General features: G+C 38.9%; 1 protein-coding gene across 1 annotated transcript in view; it reads right to left on the bottom strand.

Moving 5' to 3' along the window:
- The window catches only part of LOC6648184 (opioid-binding protein/cell adhesion molecule homolog), a 63,158-nt gene extending 56,417 nt beyond the window's left edge, over positions 1-6,741 (bottom strand). Inside the window, exon 1 of the mRNA XM_002069576.4 lies at positions 6,361-6,741. The gene's annotated coding sequence lies outside the window, so the exon portion shown is untranslated. The remainder of the gene's footprint in view (positions 1-6,360) is intronic.
- Between the last annotated feature and the right edge of the window lie 9,822 nt (positions 6,742-16,563).

Raw genomic sequence — 16,563 nt, 5'->3', positions numbered from 1 at the left:
TTGCCTGGTCCAGCCCAGACAAAGACGTAGACATGGCGGCCATTTAGATGTCCTGAACGAAGAATGAAGAACGAAGGTTTCGGCAGAGTGAGTCCTGCGGGCCCTGAACTTAAGCTGATCGATTACAAAAAGCAAAGTAAAATGAAATATTCGTGGCTCCTACTCTCAGAGCTGTAAGCCCAAAGAATAACTTCCTCCCTGACGCGCCTTTTGTTTGACCAAATGCTTTTCACTCTCTTTGTTTTCATTATATTTTTTTCCTCATTTTTTCCTCCTTTTTTCATTTTTTTTTTTCTTTTAACTTGCCCCACAGAAATTGCTTCTGCGTGATTGAGGTTTTCCGGTAGACCTTTTCTCGCTGCTGCCTAGCTTTGTTCCACTAAAAAAAAAAAATATGTATATGTATATGTATAAACGAAAATATATATATATATATATATATTTGAAAAATAGAATAAAAGAACATAAAAGAAAAGAGAGAAAAAAAAGGCTCGAAAGGTCAGTGGGACGCGTTGAAAAAATTAAAGAGCTCTTGCAGTCTTCTGCCTTCTGTCAATGTTCTTTGTAGACCATAATTCATAAAATTTGCACAAATGTTTTTTCGCTGGCTATTTTTAATATTTTGATTAATTTCGGCTTCCCTTTGTATGCGTGTGCGCAATAGCAACAATAACAGAAGCAAGAAAGAAGAAAATGTTTTTCCAAAATAGAAAAAGAAAATTGTTATCAAGCCTTGATATCTTTTCTCAAACAATGGGAAACCCTTTTTTGCCATATTATAGATAATGTTTTTCCTTTCAAACAAGCCACAGACAACAAGACACAGAGAGTTGGATCCTAGTGGCTAACCTTTAAGGTGGCTAAACAAAGACCAAAAGGATGCCTATGTTACCTTTAGAACAATAACAACAACAACAATCCACTCGAAAAAGTTGAAGATCAACCGAAAAAAAATCATCTAAATGCAAATAAAACTATGAACGAAACCTTAAACAAAAGTAAACGACTGTCAGGGAGGGCGAAAAATAAATTAATGTAAACTTGGCACGGGACAAACATATTGCTTAGTATGGAGGAAAACAACAAAACAAAACAAAACAACGACGACGGAAAAATGTAAAAATGGGAAAGAGAAATGAGAATAAACAACAAAAGCAAAACAGCAACAACAACAACAGAAAAAGGGGCAACAACAAAAAAAAAATGAAAAGAAAAGAAAATGGTACACACACACAACATTTCGAAAGCATTTATTTGCACATTTAAAAATGCAAACAGCGAGGAATGACTGTAACAGTCAGACCCAGACCAGAGACCTGGCCGAAAACCCTACCAAAAACATGGCAAAGGCAGTTGCCGTTGCCGTTGCCGTTGCCCTTTCATGAAGCGTAGGGCCAACGCCAACGCTTAAATTAGACAGAGAAGGCAAAAGGATGCTGCCAAGACAACGACTGCCAATTCAGTCACTGAGTCAGTGAGTGAGTGAGTGAGTGAGCGAGTGAGGTAGTGAAATGTGTAACCCTTTTGCAATGATTTGTTAAATTACAAGCAAAGTTTTTGCGTTACAGCAAAAGTTGGGAGTCCTCCCAACTGCTGAGTAATTAGTAAAAAACTTGGCTATGCCCATGAAAAATTACTTGAAATTGGGCATGAAAACGTTCCTCGCAGTGAGAAAACTTGAAAGTGTACACATCACATCGCCTCACATCCCATATATAAAGATAGAATCGTGATCAGGTTTAACAGCAAATGTGCGACTTTTTTTACCTTAGTTATTCTCTTTGCCAAGAGAAAAATCCATTTCTTAGGAAAATTAATGCATTTCTTTGCCACTCAGACAGAGTTGTGGTATCATTTGCTATCATTCGTTTTTTGGGCGAACAACTTTTTAATGGAGTTCGAAGTTTTTGGGCCAAAAACTTAATCCGCGTGTACATGCCAATCTAAAGGATTTCAGTCAAATATCTTTGGCTCTATCCCGGGCATAGATCGACCTTGTTGCTGTTGTTGTTTCCGTTCTAGATTTCGTTGTTGTCGCCGTTGCCGCTTTCAATAAACAAATTTGTACGCAAATATTTTGGTACACAAAATTCTGGCAAGCTACTAAATATTTTGTGTAAAGTCGTTGAACATTTACAAAGATTGCAATAATGACAGTCAAGGCCGGGCTGGGGCAAGGGAGCCGTAGCTGAAGTTGGCTTTGGCTTTGGGACTAGTCCTCTCTCATATAAACTGGAGCGCACAAGGCGGCATACATTAAGGGCGACGGTGGCCAGGAAGCGAAGGCAAATAGGCTGACTTGCTGCTCACGAACCAGAGGGGCCAGAGCCAGAAGACACTGCGGGAGCAGACACACAAAAGTCAACATAAAATTTAATTAAAAACTTCGCTACAACTACAACCAAGAGGCGGAAGACTACACCGACGACGACGCCTTCAAAAACGAAACAACATAATGCAGCCAAATAGACGGCCGAATGTAAGTAGCTACACAAGGAAGTGTGTGTGTGTGTTGTGTATGGGTGTCGTCTTCTTCTTCTGGAGCAACTAGTCAAATTGTAGTCCGAAACACGGCCTGAATTGAGGTCAACGAACCAGCAAACGAACCAACCAAACGAAAGAACGAACGAACGAACGTACGAATAAATGGGTAGATAAATGGAAGGAAGTAAGAAAAGAACTATGAACTTGGAGTTACTTAAATTCGCCAAAAAACATATTGAAAGAAGCTGCCGAAAAATGCGCTTAGAAGACAGTTTCCACAGAGGCAGATATACATAAAACGAAGCAGCTATGGAAATTTAAATAAATAAAATGGCAGTTGTAGTCAAATGGAGATACGGCAACAGAAACGTAGCGCACACACACACACGCACACAGTCAGTCTCTTTTTTTCCGTCTGGAGCTAAAAATTTGCGATTGGGTAATGGGGGGAAAAAGTGTGGGCAGTGCGGATTGTGGCTGGGGTACCAGAACCAGGACCAGGGAAAACCAATTACGAATTCAAATGAAATTCATGAAATTCTTGGCACTTTGTGCTGAACTTAAACCACGTCTTTGTAATATATATCACTTTCGGGAAGCTATCTAGCTACTAGACTTGCCTCAATACAGAAAACTGTGTGGCATAGTTACTCAAATGGGTTTTTTGGGGGGTGGAGTTTCTGTGGGTGTGCTCGCTTGCTCTAGCTTTTGAAGGCATTTAAATTGGCAGCATGATTTCAAATACAAATTGAGCAAATTGGCAAGAAAACTGAGCAAAAGTATCACAACCAAATGCCATAAACCGCAAGACACGAAGTCAATGCTAGCTAAATTGAGGTAGTCGATGAAACTGAATGAAAAAGCTTCTACGAAACACACAAATTGAGATGAAGGTGCAGATGGTAGTGGAGGCGAAGGCAAAGGCGATGGCAAATATCTGAAAAATTTAAAAATTCTATACACCCTCCCTAGGGGCGTATCTTGAGTTTTTCTTTGGCCTCATCTTAAGTGCGAGCAATTTTGATGTAGACAATGTGCGCTCAAATCTCTATTGATTTTTTTTGTTCTTTATCTGAATCTATCTATATACATTAAGTGTATATACAAACCTATCTATATATACAAAATTTTGTATGTAAATAATGTGTATGTACAGTGTACACAGATCAGGTTTCGTTATATAATAATTAAAATGCCAAGAATGTGGTCACGATTTTTTTTATATGTTGAAGGAGGCTGGCAAACAGATAAGCGGACAGCAGGAGGTATTTCCTGAGCTATAATGGGCGATGTCGTAAATGATATCGCGGTCGCATTGAATTTCCAATGAGCAACGACCTGACGGTATTACGGAGTACGGGGTGCTCCTCGTCTGGAGGCAAATTAAATTCATTCGTTCATGGTGAGTGGTAAATGCGATGGCATCACCTTGACAGCAACAGCAGAAGCTCGTTAGTCAGCTTACTTGGAAACATTTTATCTTTTTGCAATTGCCCGTAAAGGAAAATGCAGAACCTGACCCAATCTAGAGACTGTCTTATTTAGCTTTTTTTTTTCTTTAAAGAAGAGCAGGCGATAAACTCAAAGCTTCAGACTGGTCTCACACTTCTACTCATGTTGCCTAATCGCATTCAATTAACACATAACAAGAAAAACAAAGTGGAACTAGTGTCGGGTCGAAAAGGAAATGACAAGAAGAAAAAAAAAAAAAAAAAGGAGACGAAACAAAGTGCATGAAAAGAAAGCAAATCCAATAAAGTTGTTATTGCTTTTGCTATTGGGCTGTTGTTGGTTGTGTTGGGTGAAAGTCGTTTATAAATTACTTAAAGCGCTTAAGGCCGAACCAAAGGAAAAGAAGCAAAAAAAAAAAAGAAAAAATCAGCCAGCAAGTGGAAGACTACAGCAACAGGAGCTGAACGGCCCTGCCCCAACATCTCACAATAACGAATCATAGAGGACCGAGAGAGTGAACAACTTGTGGCGTGACCAGAACAGCAGAACAACCAAACCTCTCCACAATATGTTCGCCCTAGCGCGCAGATTAAAGCGTATCATGTGGCAGAAAATCCAAACCGCAAGCAGCAGGCAACAAAAGGGCCAAAAGAAGAGGAACGACGGAAAGCAAAGGAAAGCCTACCAATTGGTTATCAATCAACTTTTTTGGAAGACCAACTAAATCCGGAGCACACCGAAAACTGAAAGGACTGAAATAGAGTAAAGCGTGGCGAAACAAAGCTCATGGGTGGGACCCATCGAAGTGGTTGCCGACTAATGGAATTAAAACTGGCAATTTCAGGCCCCAAAATATATGCTATGTATTAGAGTACATGTGGTTGTGTGAATGTGTGTGTGTGGAATAACATAAGCGCGTCTAAACGAATTAGGCAACACAAATCAATTGCATTAAATGGCAGCTAGCGCGTGTCTGCTTGTCTACATGTCAGAATCAAGCTCCTTGCTTTGCTTGTGTGTATGTGGTTAGAACTTCATCCGCGCCTACAAGTATGCCGCACATTTTAGCATACGAAAACAATTGGCTCGTGCGAAAGGAACAAAAAAAAGTGTTGGGCCCAATAAATGCCAACGAACAGCTGCAAACGACTTATTTATGCCGCTCACGGGCTTACCAATTCGAAAAAGGAAGCGCAACTTGGTTTTACTTGTGGGTTGTTGTTGTGTTCGGTTAGGTTTTTGTGGGTAGTATATAGACATGCTTATTGTGTCTTAAATGATATCCCTATTATAATTTAGGGATTACTTTATCACTCGCAAAGCAGAGAAATGCTTTAAATGTACGGTAGACCAGAAAGTTGATTTCGAAAAGCCTTTAACCATTTCCCGGAATGAAAACCCATTGGCTGAGTTAAGGCAGCTAAACAAGAATTCTTATTTTCAAGTATTCAAATCAGAATACTTTTTTTTTCCTGTTAAGAAGAATGGAAATGGGATGGATGAGTGTGTGAGTGTGTGTGCACTGCTGTCTTCACACACCGTCGCATGTGTTTATTTCATTTCTTATTTTCACAAATATACACACACGCACACCTACACACACACACACACACACCATTTGCACACATGCAAAACACCCACAGAAAGGCAGAAAGAAGAGACTCACATGCCAAGTTCTACTTCATTTCATGTTGGCATTTGCACATTTCGGGTTTTTTTCCCACTCTTAGTATTTATGTATATATGTATGTATGTCTTTTTGTGTTTGTGTGTATATGTTGATGGAAATTTTGTTATACTTTTTGGTTTCTTACTTTTCGGTTTCTTGGCACCTCGCCATCCCCCCACATCCCACAGATTTGGCTGGCCCACCCAAGCAGCCATCAGTTGGCATTCTTGGGAGCGACCACAAAACAATGAAAATTGGTTTTGTTATTTTGCTTGCCTGCTTTTTGAAAAAGGAAAACGCCAAAGGAGCCAGAGCCTTTACTCTCTCTCTGTGTGACTGAGACTCTGACTCTAAGTGTTGCCGCGACTGTGGCTGAGCCGTTGGCGGTGGCTTTTTATTGCTTGCCTTGTTATTGTTGCTGTATTTATTTGGCAAGAAGACTTCACAATTACAGTCGTTGCCCGAAGTCGTTCTTTGCCGGTTTTTGCAGCAACTATATCCCTATCTCACTCCCTCTTATTCACTGTTTTTCTGTGTGTGTATTGTCGTTGCTGATGGTGTTGAGTATTATCACATAAAATCCAAAATGTAAACACAAACAGGCAGCCGCCGCCTTAGTTGCCATATTCATGTTCTTAAAGCACACACACACACGCAGACACATTCATATTCAAGAAGGACATTCGCGGTTTCTTGCTGCCAATTTGACAATTCCCGCCAAGTTTCCCAACAATAAGAGTCTTATAAATGATTACCTTGAATCTTGGACGTTGTTGAAATTCACTGTCTATACTTATGATGGCTGATTGATTGCCCTCAATTTAAGATCCACTTTTGCACCTTGCGGTTACTTGGGTACTTTATTATTATGCAAACTTTAGTTTCATTTGTCTGACCAGAAATGGCACATTGCCCCAATTTGGCTTATCTGCTTAGCACACACACTTTCACACAAAATCACAAACACCATGCACAAAATCTATGCACAAAAATGAGTTGATAACACTGTGAAATTCCAGCACTCTTGCATCAAGAATCCGTATGTCTGTTGTTCTTCTGCTTGATAGTGCTTGATAGGGGAGATGCTGATAAAATTTGAGTCCGTGAGTCGCGCGCGAAACGTGTCAACTTTGTCGAAGAGTTCACTTTCAACTGAAACGAGTTTCATTCCGGCTTCGTTGCCGATTGCCAAACGCCATGGACTCGTATTCGTTAATGTTTCGGGTGTGCTCGTTGTTTTGTCGTGCTTGTGTCACGAAGTTGGCACTGAGCTGTTCCATTTGAGAGAGCATGTCTAGCGGAAAGGACACTCTTTGTGCTCTTATGCGGCACAGGTATTGCGGCGAATTCATCCTTATTATGGAATGCCGTGTTTAACGGTTAATTATGATTAAATGTTAAGTGTTAAAAAAAAAAAAAAAATGATTAAGGCTGTTTGTTATTAGCTTTTTTTTTAAAGTTATAGTAAAATATTTTAGAAATTATTAGTCTCTGACTAAAATCTAAACTGATCTGTTAGTTAGGTCTTTATTTTTGAAGGAAAACATGTTCTCTTAATTTCAATTCATCTATCAAAATGTTCTCTCATTTCATACTATGTCACTCTCTTAAGTCAGACTCTCTCTCTCTTGCCCACAAAAGGAAAACCTACCCCTGCTTGGGTTTTCCATTTGAATTCGCCCCACTCCGAATGTGTCTGAATTGTAGGGGTAGTTTCTATAGTCAAATTCCAATTGGAAATGTTGCTGCAACATTGTCCGTCAGTCGGCTACATTTTAATTTCGTTGAATGAAACTGAGTTGCTGTCACATTTCACATGCTTACACCATCTAGTGTATCACCTTTTTCTAGAAAATCAAGCCATCGAAGCATGTCCAACCGGGGGCAGGCTCGCGTGTAATTAAAACTAAACAACACCGCCATGAAGACTGTCATCCCATTTGCCGCCGTTCGTTCTAATAGGACAACACCATGGGCCGCCAGGCCAGTCCAGGCTAGACTTTAACCGTAAAAAAAAAGTCCATCAGCTTTTTGTTTCTGCTGTTGCTGTTGTTGTTGTTGTGTGAGAGCAACAAAGGGGAACCGAGCTAAACCGACTGCTGGATGGAGACCAGGTCATGTTGATGACGAAACTGTATATGTAGTCCATAAGTCAGGATTAAAAACAATGCTGGACATTGGATGGAACAGCGTTGGGGGGAAAAGCCACACGCAAAATATGGCGACAACGTGGTCAAAAGGAGCAGACAAAGGACGTCATGAAATTAATTTGAATATTTTTCAACCTTTCTGCATTGTTTCCGCTTGTTTCAGCATGTTGGCCTGTTGGCAGCAACAGGGGCTTTTGACTTCATTAGAAGTAATGGCAGATTTTCTATGAAAAGTGCAAAAAACCAAACAAAACAGGAACCTGTCGTCGACGTCGCCAACGCCGCCAAAGCTATTGTCATTGCTGCTTTTAGCCACGACAGCAGCAACGACAATAACAACAACAACAACAGCAACAACAAGTCAACGGTTATAAAATGTCAAAATATGCATATAAAGATATAATCCCTCCCTCCCTCCCAGAAGGTGGCAACCAGATTCAGTTGCGTGGCCAGGCGGAAATAGAAACAATCTCGAAGTTAACGGAAAAATTGTGGGTGGGCTGCTTCCCTCTTTTGCTTGGTCAGTCGTTCGTTTTCTCAGTCTGACGGTCGGTCGTTAATTTATTGGAAGAGCAGCAAAATAAATTTGTTTTCTTTTTTTTTTTTTCTTTTTTAAAATATGAACATTCAGCATCACAGCATGCCGAAGGCTGTGGCATGGGGCAGAATGTTGCTATCACCAGGTACACCCAAAATAATGAAGCGGGGTTGGTGGGGCACGCGAAACAATAGAAAACACAAAGCGTTTTCTGTCTTTGGCTAGAAATTTATTTCGAAATTTGTTGCTCAAACAACACAACTTGTTCTTGTTTAATATTATATGAATCTATAGAAACGGTCTTGGAGTAAAGTATTAATCTGTTAAAAAGATAATTTTAAATTTCTACAAGCATTCAATTATTTGATTCCAAGTAATATATATATTTTTCAAAATACTTGGAAAATCCAATTAGCGAAACCAAGAAAGTTGTCTAAACAAATGACAAGGATATCAAGTAAAGTGTATTTAAATTCTGTTACTTTAAAACTTAATTATTTAAACACACAAACATTGATACATTCATTGAAATCACAACTTGACGTTGCCTAGAGAGATTTGTTTTAATTAGTAAAAGATATTTTCATAAATGCAATTTATTAAAATAACGAGAACTATTTTCGATAATTAACAAATTTAGTTCACCTGAATAAATACATATTTTCTGAAATTTATACTAAGAATTTAAAGCAAATGTAATTATTGTCATCGTTCTTAAATAGTCGAAGTTATTGCAAGTAAATCAATGGCAAACTATGCTGATTAGCTATTACAAAGTATATAAAACCAAACCAAAGTATGGAAAATGATATACTTGATATACACAATGGAATAAACATTTGCAATGTGCAAAGATTGTGATATGCAGCTGCTTTTCGTCCCGCCCACCTCACGTTCATCTAAACATTCCTCAATTAGTTGCAGTGGCACGCTTCGATTGAGTTTTGTAATTTCATTTAATCGAGGCATTAGTATTATTTGGTAATACTGAAACATGCAACTCAGTTGCATGAAAGGCAATCGGATTACGGCTCAACTTCGATTTACTCACTTGGACACAGCATCAGGAAGTCACAATGCGGGTGCGTTCCAAATGGGCAACAGTTGAAGGCAGTAAACAAAGCCGAAAGGTTGCAAACAAACAGGCAGGCAAGCAAACAGACAAACAAACAAACAAACACCCAAATAAAGGACGACACACAAAAAGGGAGGTCCTTGTCGTGATTTCCCAAAAAACAAAAAAAAAACGAGAGGCAAAACAATTGAATTGGATTGACAACATTGACGGAGGGGATGGGGGGGCTTTGCATCTGATGGTGCTGCTGCTGCTGCTGCTGCTGCGGGGCCGTTCACTCGACCGGTAATGGTGTTGATAGCATTAAGAATGCCTCGCCTCGTCTGCGATTGCCGCAGTTTGGCCCAGTCCTCTCAGCCAGGATATGCGTGCAGCCGCCAGTGCTGTCGCGGCCAATCTGTGCGGTGTCTGTCAGTTGCCACCACTCTACTCTGGTGGCATTGTTGTTGTTGTTGTTGTTGTTCTCTGTGTTGTTTTCACTGCACTCGAATGCTTTTTGCAATGTAAACACCCAACACACCGGGGTCCAACGCACTTTCACATATTTCCAAATATATTTATTTTCTTTTGTTTATTTGCTGTGGTTACTTTTACTTTTTTACGGTCTGCTCAACAAATTAGTTAAGTTACGGTACGGTTCGAACGAACGATAGCGACCAAAAGAGAGATGGAGGAAGAGAAACCGTGCGGGAGTTGTCGTTGTAACTTTTTGTTTGACACTTTTGGGCATAAGCCTCAACCACATGCGACATGCAGTGCCATCCCCCGTCCGTCCCTATTTGCACTTAAATGCCCTTAAAATTGCCTGGCACCAGGCTGCTCTTGCAGCACTTAATCCGCTTAAACGTTAAAAGTGCTAATAGTTTTTCATGTTGCAACCCTGACTTTAACTTTTTTTTTCCTTCTCTCGACTACCCACCCAACGAAGCAAACCAAAACCATCGTCCAGCCTCCTGCTCAGTTTTTTTTTGGCCCAAGCAAAGGTGTTAAAAGCCAATAATTTATGTGCTTAGAATTGTCATGTTTATGCCATGAAATATCATTTGCCTCCCCTAACTTCTCTCCCCTTGTGTTGGCATTATTGCATTTTTGTTTTGAGGTTTTTGGTGAATTTATTCAATGGTTAAGCGATTAAAGTTTTCTCATTACAATAAAACCCAATTTGCTTTGCTCATCATCAATCAAATATATAAATGTTATATCCAATAAAATCACATATGTGTATGTGTGTGTGTGCGTGTGTGTAGGTCAAGTCGCCATCCCTTTGCCTGCAAATAAAATTCCTCAATTATAACAAAGGACGATGGGAGAAATCAAGCGTGCCAGGAATGCTGAATTCAAAGAATTATTAAGCAACCTAATTGCATAAGTTCGTATGAATCAATAGTTAATGGCAACATGGAACCAAAATTCATTGAAACTGGTAACAATATGCAAAAATGAATTAACATCATTTTATGGCATATGTGTGCCAATTTCCTCTGTGTTAGTTTCTCATTTCCGCTGGGCGTGGCCCCATCATTTACCCAGTATTGCAATATTATAATAATATATTATTAATATTTTAGTGGGCATCATTTCACTACCCAAAATTTAAGTGACACCCAAAAACCAACGCACATGTTCATCATCTTTAGCCAAAGGAGCAAGCAAGAAGAGAGAAAGAGAGAGAGAGAGAGCGAGGAGGAAAGGGCGCCTGTTACGTTGTCGTTCGGGAATGGCGGACATCCTGCCGCGCATTGAGCCATAGCCTGCCTGCCTAGCTGCCTTATTATTTATGATAATGTTTGGCCATTCGTTTGGTTTATTGTGCTAATGTGCCGCAATTAAGATTAAGAAGATGATTTTCCTGTTTGCACCCCTGCCAGTAACCAGGAACGTGAGCCTTTGTCTTTCTCTTTTGTGGCTATGCCTGGCCATGTGAGTGTGTGAATGTGGTTTCCCTATACCACTACTACGACTACTTCTACTACGTTTACTGCTACTTCTCAGGGTTATGTTTAAATCATTACTCTTAGACGCCGTATTTGGGTTTATCATCTACATATCTATGTATGCCAAAAACACTCTGATGCCAAAACCATTCAAATGCAACCGAATCATACTGTGGTTAGACTAGAACTGATGTAGTTATAAGCATAAATTTTGCCTACAATTGGGTTTGCGGTCCTGTCAAGTGAGACTTCTCTAAACTTACTCAATTACTCATGAAAGATGGCTTAAGAATGCAGTTAAAGATTTATATTTTAGTGTAATTTAAGGGCTATCAAACTACTTTTTAATTAAAGTGGAAATCAAGTTATCAAAATTCAAATTGATATTAATAAACTTTATTCTTACTTGCTTTATAAACAGATGTAATTAAATGAACTTTAGTTGTTGTACTTTATCAATTTTTTGACTGACATTCAAACTCATTATGATTCTCCAATATGCCCTAATTACCATAAATTCTTATCGTTTTCTGTCTAATTGCAGTTTTTTCCTTAATTTTTCTCAATTCTTTTCCTGATTGTCATTTAGCTTGGACTGCTGCCATTTAAACTTTAATAATCTATGGGCTCATACACAATACGAAAGAGAAATCGTATAAATGGTCTTTGGTTTTGGTTTATTGACTGTACAATTTCACTAGACAACAAAATAAAGTCAATACTTAAACTTTATTAGTCGTACAAGGCAACTTAAAAAAATATCCTCCCAACACTTGTTTATTGAATAATCAAAGATTATTTTTAAACTTTGAAGTGAAATAATTTTGCATAAGGGGAAAAATAGAAGGCAAAAAGCTGTTGTAGCATAGTGTTTGTGATTAATGACTTGGGCTTGAGCAATGGATAGCAGAAGGAAGGGGGGTAGAGGCAAAATGGTATTGGTATTCTCTCCCACCAATTTGGAAAGCCGTACAAAATCGTTCGATAAAAAGTCTTAAGCATCAATATCCATCGGTTTCTGGGCCTTTTCCAATGGCAAGGGACTGACTGCATACACCGTGCTATTTTTTGTGCCTTTATTTATGACAATCATTTATCACCGGCGATGTACAAGGCAAATTTTACGCGATTACGCTTTTCCATTATCCTACCACTGACGGAGTTGTTATTGCCAAGGCCTGTTGTTGCTGTTGTTGTTGTTTGTCCGTTGTATTGTACAATGGCACTTTGATCTGATAAAAGAGATTCCCTCAGTGTTGTTTACAACCTCACCTCACCTCCAGCAAAGCCATTGTTCTGCATTGATTTCATTTCTTCCTCTCCTCTGTGGCTTGTAAGACAGCTGACACATGTCAAACAGATAAGTTCAAGTGAATAAAGATGAACAATTGCCACACTTTCAAGTTCTTTAAAAATAATTAAGCATCGTAAGTTTGTATAGCTAGAAAGAGGGAAGCGAAAAACAACCATCAGACTGTTAAAAAATACAAGAGATTTTGTTATGCAGACAGCGATTTGGGCAAGCGAATAAAAGCCATATCAGCGGATGACAATCAACATGTCGCTTTGTGTCGTCAAAAATGTGCTAACTTTTTCCACGAATATTAAACACTTTTTTTTCCGCTGCTGCCAATGCAGAGGTTAGATGCCAAGAAGGAGAAACCAGGACCATCATGGACATGGACAGCAACGACGATGACAACTTAAGGGCGACATTGACGCCGGTCTTGGCATATTATGCAATTCACGTACCAGACATTAGACGAATTTGAGTTTTGCAAACGTGCAAACATCAGCCAAGTCCAAGCCAAAGAATAGGAGAGGAGGGGGGCGGAATGAGCCATAGCATCTTGTATTTATGTTCTGGCCCTGCATTTGATTCTTCCGTAAATTGCTCAAATGCACAAATCCAATTAAAAACAAACCTCTAAAATGCAATTCCATTTGGCCTCAATCTTCTGCATTGTCTTCAATTTGTTTTCATTTCATTTGATCCATTTGTTTATTGAATTCGAGGCAAAATATTTAATTGATGCTCACGTCTGGCCATGCAATCAGATACCAGAACAAAGGCATAATCATAGATTAGCATCAATATTTGTTATCAACTAGTCGGTGGGAGCGGAAGCACCAGCCTCAGACTTCTGGCCAAAAATGATTTCAAAGACTCTTGCTAATTGTACATATGCTAGTTTGTTTTTGTTTGCCAGTTCACTTGTGTATGTGTATGTGTACAACTGTTTATGATTCAGTGTGTCTGTGTGTGTATTCCAAATGGAATGAAACATAAATATTACGTATACGCATGCGGCTGAAGCAAAGGCAACTCTTAGGGGAAATGCAAAACTTGATGCCCCAATTGTTTTCGTCTCTCACGATAAGTTTAATTGATGTGAATTCCTCTTTATCCCACTCTGACACATTCCCATTATCAAAACTCTAGCCAGCCTTATGTTCTGTTAAATAAATATAAATCGAACATGAGCCTTTATAAATTTTGCATAGAAATCATTAAGTTTCTACCCAAAATCTATGTCTATGCCATTTGCCATTTGCCAGACAAAAGCAAAGCAATCACAAAGGAAATTGGAAAATTAAAACGTGCGGAAATTTGCCACTGAAGGCTAATTAGCTTTGTGGTTTTCAGATTGTGCAATAGAGCGAAATGTTAATCATTTTGGGTAAACCAATTTCTATAACATTTATTTTCTTTTTCTCAAGTTTGAGGTATTAAACATTTGGACACTTGGGTGTTGTAGGCAGATCAATTAATTTGGTCACAAAAAAAAGATCCAAATGACATCTTTCTGACTTTAATTTAAACAAAAAGTTGTACAGAAAAATCAAACACGCTAAAAAGGACTCTTCTCTTTAAGAAAAGTTCAATATATTTTATATTTTCAACTAAAATAGATTAAACCTAAAAACTTTAAGCATCATCAAATAGTTCTCTTACATATCCTGATCCGATTTCGATTCCAACCACTCATCCATCTCTTGACTTAAAGCGTCATTTCTTATGCATTGATTTACCTTGATTGTGCCTTAGGCCTGAATCTCAGCTTACTGTTGGTGAGATTTAAACGTATCCTTCATTTAAAAAAATGCGCAACTCATGCTGCGTCCAATCGTCAAATGTTCCACACGTACGCACCGCCACAAACCGTCGTCTCCACCACCATCAAACAGCCATTTCGTGTCGGTCAGTAGCCACGTGGGCCTCACTTCATTCGTTGTTAAACAGCATTGACGAATTAAAAGCTGAATTGGCAAAAGGGCCAGCACGAAAAAAAAGAAGAGAAATATAACCAAACAGAACCAACCTACTCTGCCATGGCGGCTACTACGAAATAAGGAGACGCATCAATGCCAGTGGCGTGGCAATGGTGTACATTTTGTGCAATATCATCAACTATAAATTACGAATATTGAGGCCCAACAGTAGTATATGTATATGTATGTATGTGTGTACGTACGTGGCGTGATAATGGATATTTGTCAGATATGTGAACATTTTAAACTTCCGTCGAGAGCCAAGGTCTGTAACTGGGGTTCGTGGTTGTTTTTTTGAGCTTTACGAATTGGACTTTGTGTTTGGTTTTTCGTTTTTTTTTCTGTATGTTTGTGTGCCGCCCCATAAACATAAAAAAGGTAATACGGCACTAGGGACGGCATGAAAAAAAAAGAAAACAGGCCGAAATGTGTGGCACTCTGATTGCAGTAAAGTGCAAAACAAACGTAAAAGCAAAGTGTGGGCGAGATGGACACAGAGTGAGGGAGTAAAAGAAATGAGTAAGAGAAGCCAATGACAAAGGCAAAGGGAAATGCTAAGTGTTTTGCAATGATGTGGCAGGTTTTTTGCTTCTTTTTTTTTTTTTTGGCCCGGACGGTCTGATCTCATCGTTATGATTAGCCGAAAAGCAGGGGTATATAGAGAGAGAGCGGGTTGCCAATTTCGTGTCAAACGCATATAAACGAATCAACCGGGACACTCGAGTGGGCGGCGGAAGTCAATCTTTATTCCTATTACTTTCTTTTTTTTTTTGCAGTTTGGGCCAAAGACATAAAACTGAATTTGAAAATTATGCACAACACTTGAATCGAAACGAACTGAAACGAAAAGAAACGAATATAAAGTTTTTCCGACCCCTTTGCAAAAAGAAAAACCCAAAAACGAAGGAGTGAATTTCATTTGGAAATGAATGTTGCAAAGGCAGCAAAGAAAATTTCAATTCAACCCCTTCCATTGCTTTGTGACATTGCATTAAACTTGAAATATTTTTTTAATGAATCCAACATCATCACAAGCTGAATGGACTCTCACTTCTATCTATGAATCTGAAAACTTCTTCAACTTTAACTTTATTTCAAGCTGATGTTGCTGTTATTGTTATTACACTTGCTGACTTTTCATAAAAATTCAAAAAAAAAAATGAAAGAAAATAGCAAAAATGAACAAGAGAACAACACAAAAAAAAAATCACAATGCTTGGTGCAAAACTTTGCATTTCCTGAACATTTTTCTTCATATTTTACAACAGCAACTTCCGGTTTCCGCTTAAGAAATATAAAAAAATAAAACAGGACTCTCTACACTACCCACCATTTCCATTTCCATCTACTTCTGTGGCTGATCCTGCTGCTGCTGGGGCTGGTGCTGGTGCTGCTTTTTGGCACTTTTAGGGCCATTTTCTTCATTTTGTTGTCTAGGATTGTTTTCTGTTTTCTGCAAGAATAGCAAAAAGTTTTCACAGACATTTTGCCATTCATTGGAGCTCATCTATGTCTCTGGGTGGTTCGTTGGGGTGTTAGTTGCAATTTTTGTTGGGTTTTGTCAACTCTCAAACTCAGAGCATGATAATTGCAACAAAATAAACTTGAAGCAATAGGGAATCAAAGTTCGCAGACATAGCCAAGCAACTGTATACATATGTCTCTGTGTGGACCTCTTATAAATTGAATTAAAATTTCATAACTACGTGAATAAGAACAATTTCCAAGAAGCGTCCCCTTCTATAAAGAGGGAAAAACAAAAAAAAAAAACTTGGCCAAGTCATTCTAACGAATGTCTATCACTTGAAGCAAATGTTACGCCACATTCATCACACGGCAGTTCCTGGAAAATTGAGCAAAAGTGACTTTGGGGATGGGAAAAAGGGGACCGGGACCGGGATTGGGCCGGGTTCAAAGGTAAACGATCTACAAATAATATTAATTGAAACATACAACTCATATGACATTTATGAAGCAAACTCAGGCAT

This window comes from Drosophila willistoni, chromosome 3R (genome assembly GCF_018902025.1).
Source record: "Drosophila willistoni isolate 14030-0811.24 chromosome 3R, UCI_dwil_1.1, whole genome shotgun sequence".
NCBI classification, from domain to species: Eukaryota; Metazoa; Arthropoda; class Insecta; order Diptera; family Drosophilidae; genus Drosophila; species Drosophila willistoni.
This window is presented reverse-complemented; position numbering and strand designations above follow the sequence as displayed.